The sequence below is a fragment of the Chrysoperla carnea genome, chromosome 5, assembly GCF_905475395.1.
Source record: "Chrysoperla carnea chromosome 5, inChrCarn1.1, whole genome shotgun sequence".
Lineage (NCBI taxonomy): Eukaryota > Metazoa > Arthropoda > Insecta > Neuroptera > Chrysopidae > Chrysoperla > Chrysoperla carnea.
Genome location: NC_058341.1, coordinates 8,093,638 through 8,112,160, shown reverse-complemented (window position 1 = coordinate 8,112,160; position 18,523 = coordinate 8,093,638). Strand labels below are relative to the sequence as shown.

General features: G+C 28.5%; 1 protein-coding gene across 2 annotated transcripts in view; it reads left to right on the top strand.

Moving 5' to 3' along the window:
* Positions 1 to 18,523, top strand: part of LOC123300041 (stress-activated protein kinase JNK) — a 137,597-nt gene that overhangs the window by 98,804 nt on the left and 20,270 nt on the right. The window lies entirely within an intron of this gene.

Genomic DNA, 18,523 nt, shown 5'->3' with positions numbered 1-18,523 from the left:
ATTCTCAAGATATAATACTTTTTATATTTTAAGTTCGCAAAATTTCTGTAAAAATTTAAATAAGGAATCTTTTAACATAGGTACAAAAATAATAATTCTTAAATCGGCATTAACTTAATTCCTGTCCAAAATTGGAAATATTTTATACAAGCTTTTTTTAAGAGAACTTTACATTCATCAAATCAATTTCCAATGTTTTTTTAACAGAAAAGATCCAATTTTTATCCTATTTATTTAAAGTTTTTTTTTTTTTTTTTTTCATCAAAATAACTATTATTTTTAGCATATTTTGTGTTTTTGAGAAAATTTTAAATTACTGAATCCAATCTCTACTCATGATAACTTTTTTCAATATTAAAAGTAGATATTGAGCTGATGTCATTTGCCTCAATACCGTTCTGATTACTGTACTTATAACAAGAAGATCGTTCAATAATTTTATAACTAGATGTCAATTTGTGCGGTTTTATTTAATATATATAAAGTTCTGTGCGGAAACTTTCGATTTAATTGGCACGTCTATAAAATTGCATGTTGTTAAGATTTCATCGAATATTTTAGTTTTCAAACTGTACTGTATGTTCCATGATAGTTTTTTAATAGTTTTATCTTTCCTAAAATCTCTGTTTATCGTAAAATAGTATTCTCAAATGCAAATCGCTGATCACGCTACAATTTGGCAAAAGAAATTGTCAGAAAACGAAAATTATTAAAGGAAAATTACCATTATTGATTACTTTCCAGACAGTTCATCGATTAACATCAAACTCAAAAATATTTGCTGTATTTTGCAGATTCCGAATATCCAATTAAATCAAATTAATTAATAAAATTTTGTTTGAATTCCTCAGGATAAAAAAATCTATAAATTGTGTATTTTTAGAATATACTATATTTTTGTGCACCCATTCAACGGGAAAACTTTTCGGCACTCATTCTACCATGCTTCAAAATGAAAAATTGCAATATGTCAGTGTTTATATCCGTAGAAAATAAAAGTCATTAAACAAAATATAAATATGAAAAAAACTATGTAAACAAAAAGATCTTTTTTTTATTTCCTTTTCATGTGATTTTTAGAATTCCGTTTCTTAAAATCAAAACTAATATACTACCAGTACCAGTCAAAAAACCGATCAAGTGGATGCCTCTGTTTCGTTCGCAACATACATGAGTCCATGCATGAAGGGGTGAATTGATGTTGTTGCATAAAGTACAAAATTTTGAATTTCAAAAAAGTATTCTTGTGATTTTTTCTTCTTGTGATGTACAATAAGTTTAAAAATTAAGTACTCGGTAAAAAAATATCACAAAAATAAGGTTTTTTTTAGTAATTTAGATTCTTTTAATCCCACAAAACCTTGGTATACGCGGGTAAATTTTGAGTTGAGGAACCAATTTCTGAACGGATATTTATCAATGACACTATACATTTTAATAGCCACCGTAACTATTCATGTAATCACCTTTCAGTATTGATCATTAATTTGAACACTTGTTTCACACTTGATCGATTCTTATAAAATACTATTTTGATTTTAATGATATTTATTTTTTTTCTAAATACAATTTTTATAAAATAATTTGATAATGGTTTTCAAGGCGACCAATGACGTCAACCTAAAAAGCGGTTGTGAATAAAACTGTTGTTTAGTTAGTGTTCGTAATAACCCTATGAAAAGGTAGTAGTGACGTCCGCCACCCTGGCTGGTACTCAAATGTATGATAGAGAAAGCTGACTATGATGACTGACTTGGCTGATTCGTATTAAAAGCTGGGAAGGTAGGTATATAATGGAGATGATGATGATGATGCGTGAAATATTTTTGTGTGTGTGTGGTGGAGAAGAATCTGACAATGTCTCTCTGTCGACTACCCAAATAGAAAAGATAGATGCTGCCAGCCAGTCGGTCGGCTCGGCTATTTAACAAAACAACTTTCAGATGAGAGTAGTTTGTTAGGCAACCAGCCTAGTCGGTGTGCTCCACTTAAAATAGGAAAACATTTACGATATCCTCGCACATTATATTCGCATATCCATCTTCTTGTTTCGTTTTTATGGTTTTTCTTTTATTTTCGTCATGTCTATTCACATGTTAGCAAATCTTAAAAGAGATTATCTATTATGCCTTCTGTCCTTCAAAGATATTCCAAGAATCCATTTGTAACCATGTAACCATATTACGTAGCAACACTTTGAAGATTTCACCTGGTTGGAGATTTGTCCATCCCAAATCAAAGTGAAAAATAGGCTTTCGGATTCACAAAGAACTTGAATTCTCGTTTCCTCCTCTCAGCAGGGCACCAAGTATCCGCAGTTGATTTTTCCTAGTGGTAAACGATTTAAAACCTTTTTTAGATAAAGAATTCTATTAGAAATTTCTCGATCATGCACATTTCGTCAAAAAAAAAGATGATTGACCGTTAAATGGAGTACATTTTGATGGCATACAAAACAGCCAAAATTTTCAAAGTTAATTTACCAAGACTTACGTTCTTGGTCAGAGTATATAAGTCACGTTTTTCGTCAGTCTATCAAACTTCAATTTACGACTTGCTACGTTTTCAAATTATTCTTGATAACCTTAATAATTATTAAAAAATTCAGCAAAAGTGAATCATGTACGTATTCAAAAACAAAAATACTTAAATTCGTCATGTTCGAGGTGATAGATAAGCTCATCGGTGCAGTATTTTTGTCGGATAAAATATTGCTTAATAATTATTAGTGTTATCAAGTGGTCATAATGTCCGACAAATTCCCTGCTTCGTTTTTTCAGACCGATATCTTAAATATGACGTTATTTGGCTAATTTAAAAACGCACCACAAAAAGGAAGCCACTCACTAAGTTTCAAGTATGTATTAATCATTTAACAAAGCACCCTTTCTGTCCCACTTTCTAACATATATCATAATATTCGCGTGAGAGAAAAATAAATTATTTTCTGGCTCGTGTGTAACTCGATACATCGTTTAATTTTTTTTGTGTGTATATTTCTTCTCTCCTAGTCAAACACACAATACATCGTGTTTGACTTTCTTTAACTTTTTTGGGTAAATTACATTTCATAAATTTATTATGTACGCATTCACAATTTGTTTTCGGAGAGAAAGAAATACTGAATTTTCTTTTTTTTTTTTGCATTCGTTAGTGTGTTTTTTTATTCGTAGAAGTATCTAGAACAAAATATCTGCATTGTTATGATATAAATATTTATCATTAATAATTTTTTAACAGTTTGTATGTATATAACAAGTATTTAACGGGGGAAGGTGGTAGTTATTTTAAAGAAAAATTTGATCATCCCAGATAAGCCAACACTAACATAACTGATATTTCTTGCATTAAAAATTAGTTTAGACGGATAAGAGTTTTTACTTTTTCTTCGATAACTATTCTGGGTCTATTTTTTAATTATGTTATTCTTTTTGTTTCAGGTAAGAATATTTCTGCAACATATATCATCAGAAAAATTTATGAAATTCGTCCACTTTTAAGTAAGAATTAAATTATGTTTTTTTTTCGTGCAATATAAAAAATTGAACTAAACAATATAAAATATATCCTCAAGTTAAGGGGTCCTTTCGCCGCTAATTTTAATTAAAACATATTAGATAACAAGTAAAAATAATTTTTTTTATAATAGTTTAAGTCTTTACCTATCGTTTAGTGAAGTTTCGATCACACTTTACCGTGTAAGTTTTTGCGAAAATTTTGTTCACAAATTTTGGCATTGGTTGACAGTCTTACGAGGAAGTAATCAATTTTCTAATTTTGAAATCTGTGAATAAGAAAAAATTTGAAAATGAAAATAATAATCACTTTTAATTGAAAACGGAACGAAATAAATAAGAAATCTCTCACAAACGTAGTAAAAACATTCGTTAAAAACAGAATCTGACGTATCATTTCTTCAATCAAAGAAAACTATTCAACTGGTAAATTAACAAACACACACTTCTAAAAAAAAAAGGAAATTATATTCCTTTTTAATTAATTTATAAAGAAAAAAAATACATAAGAAAAAAATTAAAACATTAAAAAAACGTTTCCCTACAATTTTTTCCCATTAAATATTTGTTTATCCATTAAAAACTCACCCTTCAATTAATTAAATTTTCCGAACTTCTCTTCTTATACTTAGTACTTATAGGTCTAGAGCAAAACGTAATATTTGAGAGTAAAAAACATTTAAAACTTAAGTTTTATGTACTTAAATTTTGAGGATGGATTTTGTTAGAACTTGGGAAAATTAGACGAAAATTAAGAATAAAACTTTTCGAAATATAGAAATATTGATTTTCTTAACAGAAATGTCATTTATTTCATCATTTTAAAAGGAAAAACGAGTGCCGCTAGATATAATTTTCTTTATTGGAAATTAGTTTTTTTAATTTATCTTAAAAGTTAGAATAGTAGCAAAAGTAAAAACGCAAACTTTAAAAGCTCAAATCTATAAATTTAACGTAAGGAGCATTAAAAACTTTACCTTTTTATAAAGGGGTTTAATGGAGAATAAAATAGACACCATTTAAAGATGATCCTAAGAAAACGTGATTTCTTGGGAAAATCCATAATCTCTCTTCGGAATTTCGCTGGATTCATGAAAGATAATATTCCGGCTATGGTAGTTTCAGCAAAATGAGAGATTAGGATATTGACAACAGCTTACCAAATTTCCAATTATTCTGATATAACTGTCAAATACTACATCTGACACGAGACCAAATTGAATATAAAAAAAAAATTGAAAATAGTGTATTTTTAATATGATATGCGTTGCGTTCTGATGAAGTCATAGTCAGTGTATTATGTTTATAAATTGAATATGTAAGAAAAAACCTTACTTGATTCTTACTTCACTGATGTGATATGAGAGATGAGAATGAAGTTGAAGCTGAAGCTGAAGTGAGTGTTTTCTTTATGTTGGATAATCTTTCTTTTGATAGAGATGACATGACAGCATCATACTATTTGTAAATTTTTTATTTTAAGGATCTGTAGCATAAAAAACTCCGAATCCGTCCGAAAAGTGTATTAACAATGCTTTTGAGTTGTGTGTTTATATTTTCTGTCTATCTAGAAATTTTTCTTGGAAAATACTTCGTGGACTAAAAATTTGTACTCGGAATAATGCCAATCTTTTCATCAACATATCATAATTCAATTATCCATGTCAAACGGTAATTATAGTGATCAGTTTTTTGTAAAAGCCATCAAAGACTGGATAGCTAAATATTAGAGAAAAATTTCATGTAGAAACAGTTCTACCTAGAATAAATTTTTGAGTTCTCGTTTAAAGCTATAATTTTTTCCCATAAAATTGAAAAACTATTTTTCAGGTACAAACACTGACTTTGATACTTAATTTCTCCTAAATCGTACAGAGAATCGATATGAATTTTTCACGAAAGACGTATAAAAGGATGATTAATTGATAAATAAAATTGTTTTTGTTAGTATCATTTTTTTAGTATCGAAAAACCTTAACTTGAATTGTGTAAATAAATAACGTCTTTTCATACATGCAGTGAATTAATGGTGGAAACGCAAGGAAGTTATACAATATATCAAGTATCCCTATATACTAAACATTTATTTGCGCTCCCACCATATTTATTAAACTAATATATTTAAGAAAGACTATAAAATTCAATATTGTCTATTCTATAAAACATTACATTTACTTTTCGTAACTCTGAACCCTTTTTGGTAAAGTATACCTCACTTTTACTAGAATAATTTTCTTTTTTGTTGAGTAAAACCACACAAATGTAGATTACATTCTTAAATACACATAGAAAATATTATTATAGTCATTCAAAAAAGTCTGTTTTGTTGACGCGTCTTAAATCAATATAAGAACTTCCTTCTACATACTTCATACATCTACATCTTAAAAAATACCGGATGTTTTTTTAAATAATAGTGTTACGTGTGTATGTTAAGATCGATATGTGACATACATACCTACATGACACTATCATCTATGTGACTGACACCATACAATCAAATTGTTGGTAGTTTGACATGGAAATTCTGTTCTTAATTCAAATATCAATCGTATAGTACACTAAAGATGTTACAAAAATCGGGTATAAATCTAGTAAAATGTGAATTTCTATTTTGGCCCAAATATTCTAGATCAATTTTTGTATTATATAAATACGGATTTCGACAACCAAGTAGTCATTATCAGTAAATATAGTTGGTAATCGAAACACGTATATAATATAAAAGTTAATCTAGGAAATTGGGACAAAAGTCAAACTCATGTTTAACGAATGATATTTGACACCTAAGAAAGATATTCCACCAGGTTTTAGGAAATGGTGAAAGGTTTATTTAATTTTCCTGAATCTGTTTCATCTATGCCATAAAGTTGGGTAAATCTACCGTATTTTGATATTAAATTCAGAAGATTTGAGGAGAAGGCTTATAAGGCAGGTATACATAAATTAAGTTTTCAGTTCCGGAAGGGACCGGACGACCTTCTGTCCGCGGTTTTAGGACCATTTATCTCTAAATTGTTTTCTTTTTTGATGTTTTCTTGAATCTCTGCTTCTATTGATTGGGTTGATGCAAATAAAAACAAGAATTGCTTGTTATGAATTTCTGCATCGACCTTGCCTGCTATCGAACCCTGAACATAGCAAAATAACCTCAAAACCTCAAGAAAAAGGTAATATTTTCTCATATTTTCAACTTTCTGTGACAACTTTTCGGAAAATGAAGTGATTCAGTTAAAATTCTGGAAAAGGGTGTAACTTATGGTCATAAAAAAGTGTGGTAAATTTTTGTCCGATACGTAACCTCAATTTTACGAAAAACGAGCTCGTACAGTTCAGGCAAATCATCGTATATGAACTTTTCTTGCGAACGACTTTTTTCGAGACCTGATTGTGAGCTGAAACATTACAAAACGATAATGCATAAAAGTTGAAAAAATCCATCTTTCTATCATTAAATCATTACGTTTTCCTTACAAACAGGTTCACCCGTTTAGAGAGTTACGAAACCACAGGCCTTAATCAATCAGACCTCATTTTTCATTTAATATTATGACTAGTTTATAAACAATGATATAATGAAATTATTTTTTTAAGGAGGAAAACCTTTTCAAGCTACATAATACTAAATTTTTGTAACATTCCTGTACGTTTCATAACACTTGACAAGAATATAACATTATTAAGTAAGTAAGTGTACACATAACATCTTTTTAAATGTGATCTCACATGATTCAACATGGAGGTAATTTTTTATTCACAAATATTTATTTTGGAGATTTTTATAAAAAAAATATTATAAGAATAAAAAAAAAAGTTTTCTCTTATCGTCATTTTTTCATTTTTTTTGCAAATGTTTTTAAATGAAATTAAAAAGCTTTTTTTTTTTAAGAAAAGCTTAATCTTTTGAAAAGCGATGGAGATAATTTTTTTTTAAGACTGATTCTCTTATTATGTGATAGAGATTAGGTTTTTATGATAACAAGATTTCGTATCGTTTTCTTTCCATTTCTTTTGAATTTGTATGTATGCCATCGAATTGAAATGTCATCCATTTTGCATCTATTTTATCTACAAACTCATCATTGATTATCCGTGTTGATATGATAATTCAATTTGTAAATTTTTTACCTACTTTGAATCTACGTATCTAGTATTTATGATAACATAAATGACTAGATGCGTAGTAGCTATACCATGAATATATGAAATATAAATCAAGGTATACTAAGTTTAGTCCCAAGTTTTTAACGCTTAAAAATATTGATACTATGAATAAAATTTTGGTATAGGTGTTTATAAAATCACCTAATTAGTCCATTTTCGGCTGTTTGTACGTTTGTCCGTCTGTCTGTAAACTTATAACTCAAAAACGAAAAAAGATATCAAGCTGAAATTTTTACAGCGTACTCAGGACGTAAAAAATATTCCTTATAAAAAAATAACGAACATTTTTTCGTAAACATCAATGTTTACCCGTGCGGACGCAAATTAGGCGTAAATTGTATAGTATGTATTATATGGGGATATTATGTATGTGTGACATGTATGTATGTGTTATGTAATAGAGTAATCAACACCGTCTATACATGGTATTTCAACAATTAACTCAGTCAATTGTTTGTTTTCAGTTGTTTTTAAAATAAATTATTATATATGCTGGATATTTTAAACTATTATTTTAATATTTTGTAGTAGGTATTTAAATAAAATATATTTAATTAGTATTTATTTAAATTTACTAAATAAATAAAATAATAATTTGTTTAATCAATATAACAATTATTAATAAAGTAAATAAACAATAAATTCATAAGCTCTCATTGAATACTATTTAATAAGCTCTCATTGAATTAGATAAAGTTATGGATGCAAATAACTCTTACTCAAAACAGGAAATTTGCAGGTAGCTTCAACTTGTGGTCTTGTGAAACATTCTCGAAAAACGAAAAAAATTCTTTAAAAAAATTTCGAAAATTTTCGTAAAGCAAATAAATAATTGTGTTGATTTTTTTAAACTCTTCTAATTTATAAAAGATAATGCTAACACTGACATTCAACTTTCTATACTAGGTATTTTAACATTTAACTCAGTCAATTGTTTTTAAAGTTTGGATCAGTCTTTAGTATAAAATATTTACATATTGCATTTGAATATTAAACATTAGGCCGTACAATACTATTCACAAACAGTACAGTGGACCCCCGGTAATCTGGAAAACGTTTTGCAAGGCATTGTCGGACTATCGGGATTATAGAGTACTGCCTAAGACCCATTTTTTTTTTTTAGAGAAGAGTTCCTTGTAATCTGACAAATCACAAATACAATGATGAAATCGTTAACTTCAAAAAAATAAGAGTCGGATTACAGGGGGTGTTGGATTAGCCAGAGGTCGGGATTACCGAGACTCCACTGTATTTAGTTTGGTTTAATTTGATTATTGTTGTTGTAATATTGTCAGTTGTTGTTGAAGGTGTTTTTGTTGTTGGCAGCAGTACAACAGCACAGTTTAGTAATATATGTGTGGTTTTCCAATGATAGAATTCTAATAGAAATCACGTAAAACAATTAAATGACCTAGTTTAGACGTCATCATCATCCATCCATCCGTCCGTCCACATTAAAATGATGATAATAATAATAATAATAATAAATATCTATATTATTTATCAGCAAATACCTACACTAACGCATTCCAACATGGTTTTATTATTCGAATTGTTTTCACTTTCCCTGGCTCTGCAAAAGTGCCCGAAAAAGTGCATATTTAGTTCAAAGTTGAAGGTACACAAAGCAAACTTATTTCACCGTATTGTTCATGCCGCTGTTAAAAGAAGGGGCCACGAAGATACAATGATGAAAATTATAATTATAATCAATTTTTCCCAAGATTTAGGGATTTTCGGCTTATTTTGCAGCCCAGAATGCTAAAAAACGAATACTATCTCTGTGGTAACAAAAAATAATGTAACAAAAACACGACATCTATGTAATAATAGTTAAGGCTGTATAAATAATTATCTTTGGTAAGTTGTGATAGATGGCGTTTTATATATAAAAACATGATCATAAAATTGATTTTTTTATATTTTGATAATAATTATTAATTAGAAAATTTCTATTTTCATTACTTGATAAACGAAAATTTGGAGAAAAAAAAATATTAATTACAATTTCATTACCATTCCTTCATTGTGCTAGTTATTCAATAATACATTATTTATATCGAAAGGAACATACTTCAAATATTAGACGAATTTTTCCCCTCTATTTACAATTAACAGGAATGAGGGTAGGGCTTCGAACTTATTTATCCTCCGGCCTCGGATTTTTTCACGGCAGCCCTGCTCCAATAACAGATATTATCTACGGGGGTACAAAGTACAGCCTTAAGCAGTTGGTCCAGAAACAAACAAGAAATTTAAAGACGATTATCAAAGAAGTTACATAGTGGGACTATTAAATTGAAATTGTACAGCGAAGCGGGTGTATTACAACTAGTTTTGGAACATTCAAAAATTTAATTTTTATTTTCGAAAATGACTCATACAGAACAATAAAGTCTTCCAACTTACCCCTGTAACATTGAACATTAAAGCTTGTGATTGATAAGATTGCTATTCTTGTGAAATAAAATCATGAAACATCAATAAAAATTGGTCTCTCTATTGGTCTATTAAACGTAAATTGAAAACAGACCCATATATTTGTTTTATAAACTTAATATTGTATTCTCCTTCGTCAGTATGATTATATAGCATACGTCAGAGTGTTCGAAAACTATCGCATGAGAAGAGTAGAGTGATATAGAAAATAAAATTCTGGACAGAATAAAATTCAACTTTTATGCCCTCAAGTTAAAAAATGTATTAAAAATAATAAATGAATATGAAAATACTATTCTGGGGGCTTTCGGGGTCCAATCTGATCATAAAAATGTGAAAAATGGCAGCTGAAAAATTCCGTTTTAGCCAAAATATTTATTTCGACCATCGATAATATTAAACGAAGTTAAAATATAAATATTACGATAAAGATGCTGTTCTGACGGTTTTCGAGGTTGGTGAATCCGAATCTGGTCATAAAAATGTGAAACTTCAAAGTGGCGGACGGAAAATTCAATTTTTAGCTACTAGGTTAAAACAAATAAATAAAAAATATGATTTTAGTTGTCCAGAATATGTTTTTTGGCGATTACCAAAATTTCCCGACCGCGATTTTGAACTTTCACATTTTTTAAGTATATATATGGATCCAGCTATGGCCAGATTCGAATTTAGGAACCCCAAAATCCTTTAGAATTGTATTTTTAACTTCTTTTACTTTTTTTAATACGTTTTAGGAACTCTGGACACAATACTCGAATTCGGGTCGAAAAAAAGTTTTTTCTAAATGCAATTACGAACAAAATGAGCCGTATTAGATCAAAATCAGTTCATTATCAAAAAAAAATTAGTTAGTTGACCCTGATTTTACAATCATTTCCTACACTGTATATATATCAAATATGGTGAAAATGAATGGGAAAATCAAGTAATTACTAACGAATGCAAAACTTCAGTTCAATCGTTGCCAGAAGTGGGCGAAATTTAACTTATATTTTATTCTTTTTTCATCGCTCTGCTCGTTTAGTGCGGTAGTTTCGGCACACTCCATATATTTTATATATACTAAACACATTCTGTTTTGATATATCGATTCACTTGATTGCTCATGTATTTGGTTATTCGAGTTCATTGTTTCTATGTATGGTATATATGTATATAAATGTTTTGTACCCTGTCTTGTACTGTCCAGTTTCCACTCTATATGTGTGATATTGTATAGCTTATGACGTAAAGACATTTAAAGGCATTACGTCATTATTTTTATTTTGTAAATAAAAGAGTATTTTTATAAAAAGATTACGTGAAACGAATTTATAACATTTTCAGTTAATTCTATATATATATTTTATTACTTTGACGTGAAACGCCAACAAGAATAATATCACATTTTGTGAAGGTTTTAAAAGAAGTTCAAGAATTTTCATTTGTGAATCTTAGGATTGGTTTAGCTATTCTGTCTAGAATCGATGATGGAATTTCTTCAAATATGCATTTATGTCATCTCTTAGAGGGGAGTCTTCTATTTCATGGCATTCATTCAAGGATATCTAATTATACCCTGTATACATGAATTATAAATCAAGGTATACAAAGTTTAGTTCCAAGTTTGTAACGCTTAAAAATATTGATGCCACGAACAAAATTTTGGTATAAGTGTTCATAAAATCACCTAATTAGCCCATTTCCGGTTGTCTTCCCTTCCATCCGTGGACACGAAAACTCAAAAGTTTTTATAATGTGCTCAGGACGTAAAAAGTGAGTTTAAATTCTTAAATGAGCAACATAGGTCAAGGTCTTGGGTCCGTAGAGCCCTTTCTTGTAAACCGTTAGAGATAGAACAAAAGTTTTTATATAAAAAAAATTTGTAGGTAGCTTCAACTATTGATCTTGTGAAAGATTCTCAATAAACGAAAAAACATTCTTAAAAATACTTCGAAAATTTTCGAAATTTTCCAAAAACCAAAATAAATGGTGACCGAAAATCCATCCCACCATAATTGTGTTGGTTTTTTAAACTTTTCTAATTTATTAAAAATAATGCGAGCACTGACATTCAACACTGTCTATACAGGGTATTTCAATAATTAACTCAGTTAAATGTTTGTTTTCACTTGCTTTTTTTCTTTCGTACCATTTTCACTTGAAGATTTACGTCCCTCGACGCCATTTCCTTTTATGAAATAAAGTCCATACATTTACTATCTGAGTTGAGATTTTTTCATGAGAAATGAGATTGTCTCTTGAGATTTGCAACTTGTTTTGTTCTGGTTTTTATTATATGTTCCATTTGTTTTTATGGTCGGTAGATGCTTATTTTTTAAAGTTTGACTATTCTTATAGAATAAGTTCAGAGTTAAGTGTTATGAACTAATTATGTGAGAAGAATAGTTTATATATTTAAAGAAAAACATAATTAGGTATCAAAACCATACACTTTTATACAATTTTATACAAACAACAATATGAAAACTGTTGAAAAAACAATGGCACAGCAGCCGTTTTAAATTTGAAGCAAAAAATTTCCCAATCTTATTTTACAATCAATAAATTCTGGTATCTATTTTAAGTTGGGTCTTTTTTCTTAAAATATTTTAAGTGCAAGATTCTATGTTCATTATTGAAATATTTCTGTAGAACCATTGGTAGAGTAACAGTAAAGGATTCTAGCAAATAAACTGCAACCAACCCCTGGCAATAATCGGTTAAAATCATATGAAAGAGATAATATCCCCCACATCAATCAAAGTTTTATTTTTGGATTATTTAGGGCATATTAGGTCCCAAAAAACACAAGCATCTGGCTAAATTGATTATTAATTAGATTAGTATTTTTCGAAATTTCTACAGAACCATGCCAAAATACCCAATTGTTAAACAAATCAAATTATTCTTGTTTCCGATAAGTGTAATTTTAAATAAAAAAGTATAAAAAAGCCGAAGAGTAGTTTCTGAAATGTTGGCTAAAATCGTATACGATAGGCAATGTCCTGGAGCAATTTTAGTCTGACATCTCAGAAAAGAGCCGTTCCAATGAAAATGGCAACGAAACGCATAAAAATGGATCTTTACTTTTGGATAAACTCGTGTTAAAGACGTTCCCAAAAAAATGAGTGTATGAAGAGAAATACTTTTCAAATTTTGATAATGGATTCTGTTAGAACTTGGGAAAGTTAGACGCAATTTTTCGATATATACCATAGTTTTGAAATATTGATACCTAAAGATTTAGAGAAAATCACTTATACCAAAAAAAAAAAAAACACACAAATACCATTCATTTCATCACTTTAAATGCATTTTATGGAAAAACGAGAGCCGTTTTTTATAATTTTCTTTATAGGAAATAACTAATAACTAATGCTCAGTAGTTTTCCAAATTAATCATAAGAAAATCTGGCTTGTTACATAATAAAGCATACCTTTAAAATTGAACAACCGATTTAAACATGATCCTAAGAAAATGTGATTTTTTGGGAACGTTCTTAAAGAAGATTTCATTTTATACTCTCCTTTGAAATAAAATATATTTGTAAGCAAAATTTATTATCCGAATTCCAGTTATTATAGTTTCTTGTTTGAATTGTACCAGAGGGTATTGATGAGGACATTCAAGTAAATTACATATATATAATAATGATAATACTACATTAAGAAAAAAGGACAAGTGTATACGTATGTATATAGCTCCTTATTTACATGCTCTAACTAAAACACTACAATAAAATAAGGCGTTGGAAATGAGAAAGCTAATTTAAATTTATGGTTATGTTATTTAAATTGTGAGGTTTTGCTGCTGCTTATTCTCACATAATAGAATGTTTGGCGTTGGCCTTAATAATAATATTATTATTCTCCAAAAACTTTCATATATAAATTACTAAAATGTTTTATTGTTACTGTTTAGTGTTTTAGAAGGAATAAATTATTTTAATCTTATCCAACCTACACACACACATCAAGATTAACATGTTTGGTTTTGTGTAATCATTATGACAAATATTTTAATAAATTATTTTTAATTAATAGTTTTGTTAACTCAGGTGAAATCATCAAACGAATGTAGGTGATCACATGCCTGGATAACTGGGAATTTGAAGCTTTTGAACTGTCTAAAATTATCAAAAAAAAACTCACATGACTAATCAAGTTATATTCATTGAATTTAGCACATGTTTCTAACTTCGAGCAAATTCAGAGAGAAGACTTTTTCGAAGAAGATAACTTTTAAACTTCCTGAGAAAATCTTTAAATAAACATTTTTATGAAGGAACTTATAAGTTTGCTGAAGCTATTAAGTTGCCCATTAATATATTATGCAGGAATTCTACAAAATTGCTAGTAATTCTATACTAGCAAATACTTTGTGCAGGAAATGTATACAATACTTATGAATTCTATGAAATACTCTAGAGAGGTTAAGTTCATTTTTTATACCATGTATATAAGAAATATACATAGTATATTAAGTTTAGTCCCAAGTTTGTAACGCTTAAAAATAATGATGCTAGGAAAAAAATGTCAAAGGTGTTCATAAAATCACCTAATTAGTCCGTCCGTCTGTGGACACGATAACTCAAAAACGAAAAAAGATATCGAGCTGAAATTTTTACAGCGTACTCAGGACGTAAAAAGTGAGGTCAAGTTCGTAAATGAGCATCATAGGTCAATTGGGTCTTAGGTCCGTGGGACCCATCTTGTAAACCGTTAGAGATAGAACAAAAGTTTAAATATAAAAAATGTTCCTTATCAAAAATTAAACAACTTTTGTTTGAAACATTTTTTTGTAAACATCACTGTTTGCCCGCGAGGGCGCCAATTAGGCGAAAATTTTATAATATGTACTATACTTGATTATCAGTTATGTATGTGTCACATGTTTGTATGTGTAGTGTGATAAAGAAATCAACACTGACTATGCATGGTATTTCAACAATTAACTCAGTCAATTGTTTGTTTTCACTTGTTTAAATTATCTACTCTGTATGTTACCGATCGATTAGTCAAAACTTACATTTTCAGAATTTTTTTAATATTCCAGTTTTAATAACAAATTTCAAATAACAACTATAAAAATAATAACGAAAAATTCGATATTGAACTCAACATGCTATTTTGTTATATAAAATCTCGTTTCATTTTTTTTTTATATTTCCATAACGATTCGTTTTATATTTAAAAGTATTTTAATAGTGTGTCGATAACAGGATTAACCATACTAAAAGAATTCATAGTATAAAGCTCAGTGTATTATATACTATAAAGCTCCATGTATATAAAAGTATTTATTACGTATAGTAGTAAAAAGCTTACGCGCAACTTTTTCTTCTTATAAAAAGTAGATTTGTTTTATTAGTTATACGCAAGATACATAAATAAATAGGTAAAGTTTCTCTTAAAATGTTGTAAAATTAAATTGAACTTTCTACACGGTAAAAATGCATGACATTGATTACAATGCTGGTATGGTAGAGGGGCAGATACTGATAATAGTCTATATAATGTTGCCGTAAGATCCATAACTATGGCGTTATTTATAAGACTATATGGTACAAAACTTTGACGCCACTTACATTAGTAAATAGTAAATTCAAAACGACAGTATGGTCTACAGTCTCATTACTACGTACGTCACTGAATGTTTATATTTTTTGGATCTAATTTTCGACTTATATTTCCATTATTATACTTATATATCCGTTTCGAAACGAATTTGTCTTGTAAAATTTTATAGTTAACTAAATCAACATAAATCACTTTTGAATATTAAAAGGCTATATTCCTACCTAAGCCATTTGCATTATAAAAGCATTTACAATATGGAGAATAACCCATCTATTTTCTTCTACATCTTGAGAATAAAAAGGAAGACTGTTGTACCTTGAATCACAGTTTACATGTTCTTTAAAGCTATGAACATCTAACAGTTGAAGATAAGAACTATATTTCATTTGTACTTAATACAAGACCATGTACCTAAAATCACAATTAAATGTACCTTGATTCACTTCCACTAATTACATCTAAGGGTGATGAAAATCCTACACGGTAAGAAATGCATGGCGTTTATTACAATGATGATATGGTATAGGGACAGATACTTTTACATTTCATGATGGTACAACATTCTACCCTGCAGCTTTTATTCAAGTATGAATGTATACACAAAGGTATACATTCATACTTCACAAAGAAAGCTTCTTTGAAAGCTTACTGCATATACTTGCTATTACGTTTGTGTACTTGGTTATGCGGTCAAAATTAATTAACACCTTGGTATGTTGGTGCTGTATATAGACCGTTAGTAGCACATATAGCAAGCAGCACTTACTTATCGTAGTGAACTCAAATCAACAAAAAGATAAAATTTTACTAAAGGTGTTCGCTCGTTCTAGTTCTATATATATATGTTATTAATTAAATAACATGCTTTGTTATTTTGTTAAAAAGAAAGTTGAATCAATTAAGCTTCTTTTTTTTCTCTACTGGTATTTATTCAAAAGATATTAGGGAAAAAATAAATGGTGAGATTGATTAATTTATATTAAATCGTTTTATGATGCTCATTAATTTGTATAGATATATAATTAGTGACCATGTTACTGATGTTCATCGACAAAAACTTGAAAGCTTCGTCATAAAATTCCAAATAAGATAAAAAATCTAATTTCAATAAATCAAATTTGTTTTTTTTCGAGTAAGAACTGAAATTAATTAATGGACAGTTTTGGAGTTATTAATCATTTTCTCCACTAATGAAGTAGTATTTTTTTTTTACCATGTATATATGAAATATATCAAAGTCTACCAAGTTTGGTCCCAAGTTTGTAACGCCTAAAAATATTGATGCTGCATACAAAATTTTGGTATAGGTGGTCATAAAATCACCTAATTATTTCCGGCTGTCCGTTTGTCTGTCTATCTGACTCAAAAACGAAAAGAGATATCAAGCTGAAATTTTTATAGCGTGCTCAGGCCGTAAAAAATGATGTTGAGTTCGTTAATGAGCAACATAGGTCAATTGGATTTTTAGGACTCAACACGACACAATACAATTATTTTTAATATCATAATTTTCATGCTTTCACTGAAAAGTTTAAAAACCCGTTATAAATTATACGAAGCTGTAGAAATACGAGAAATAACTGTAATTTAATGATTTTCGTTGACACTAGTGAATTGTATATATTATTTTATATTTATAAATTTAAATTCTGTCTAAAAATAACAGATTTTCCTTAAAATACAATCTAATTTTATTTGATATAATTAAACCATGTATACAAAATTTATTCAAGTTTATATGTATATATATATTTATTTTTATTATTACAGTAGAACCTATCTACAAATTGTATATTTCTTTGTTATATATAGATACCAATAATAGTATACAAGAAGTTTTACTATATTGAACATAGAATTTCTATATAAATATTATGCAAATTTCAGGTCTATTTATTTTAACTAGAAATTAATTTTGACTCACTCAAGTGAACAATACACATATGTGTCTTTCTGCTATCTGTACTATCCGTTGGGTTCTATCTGTGTATCCTAATGGTCTAATGTATATTTTACTTATGTTAGCTATGCTGTCATTAAATAGTAAAATCTTATCAAAATTTATATCCTTAGTATGAAACTTATACGTACATATGAATACATGTTCTTTTTGTACAATCTATATACAGGGTGTTCCGTGACTTGATGGACATAACTTTAGAGTGTATTCTTTGGACAATTTTAAATCGAAAGTGCTTTATATACTTTTGACCAAAACTCAATAATTTAGGAGTTATGGACACTTTTAAATTTAACCAATAAAGACAAAAACTATAGCTGATGTAATTCTGCACATTTTAAGATACTTTTTTTTAATCAAACACTCAATATATTTTGTTAAATAAACACGTAACAAATATAAATATGAACCATAAATATGCATTATTTGTTTTGCCATATATTGTATGCAAATATTGCAGTAAAAAGTATATATATGATACTACCAAGCATACACACATAACAGCAGCAGTACACAAAGTACGAGCATCGATATAAAAATCAAGTTCAAATATATTCTCACGGAATAAGAATATGTAAAATACACATCGTATTCTGTGCGAACAACAATTGTTTACATAACTTATCGATTTGGAAAAACTTTTCCAAACTTTTTCCAAACCGAGAAAAAAACATTATACTTCTAAAATACGAATTCACCAATTGAAAGTTTTACTGAATCAATTTTATCAATGAAGATTTATCAAAAAACTGAAATTTTGTGTGTTAATTAATGAGTATTTAATACGCTTTTTGTATAAATTTCAAGTCGATTCTCTGTACGATTTACGATAAATTAATTATTATAAACAGCCTTAAAAGTGTTACCATGTAAAAAAACT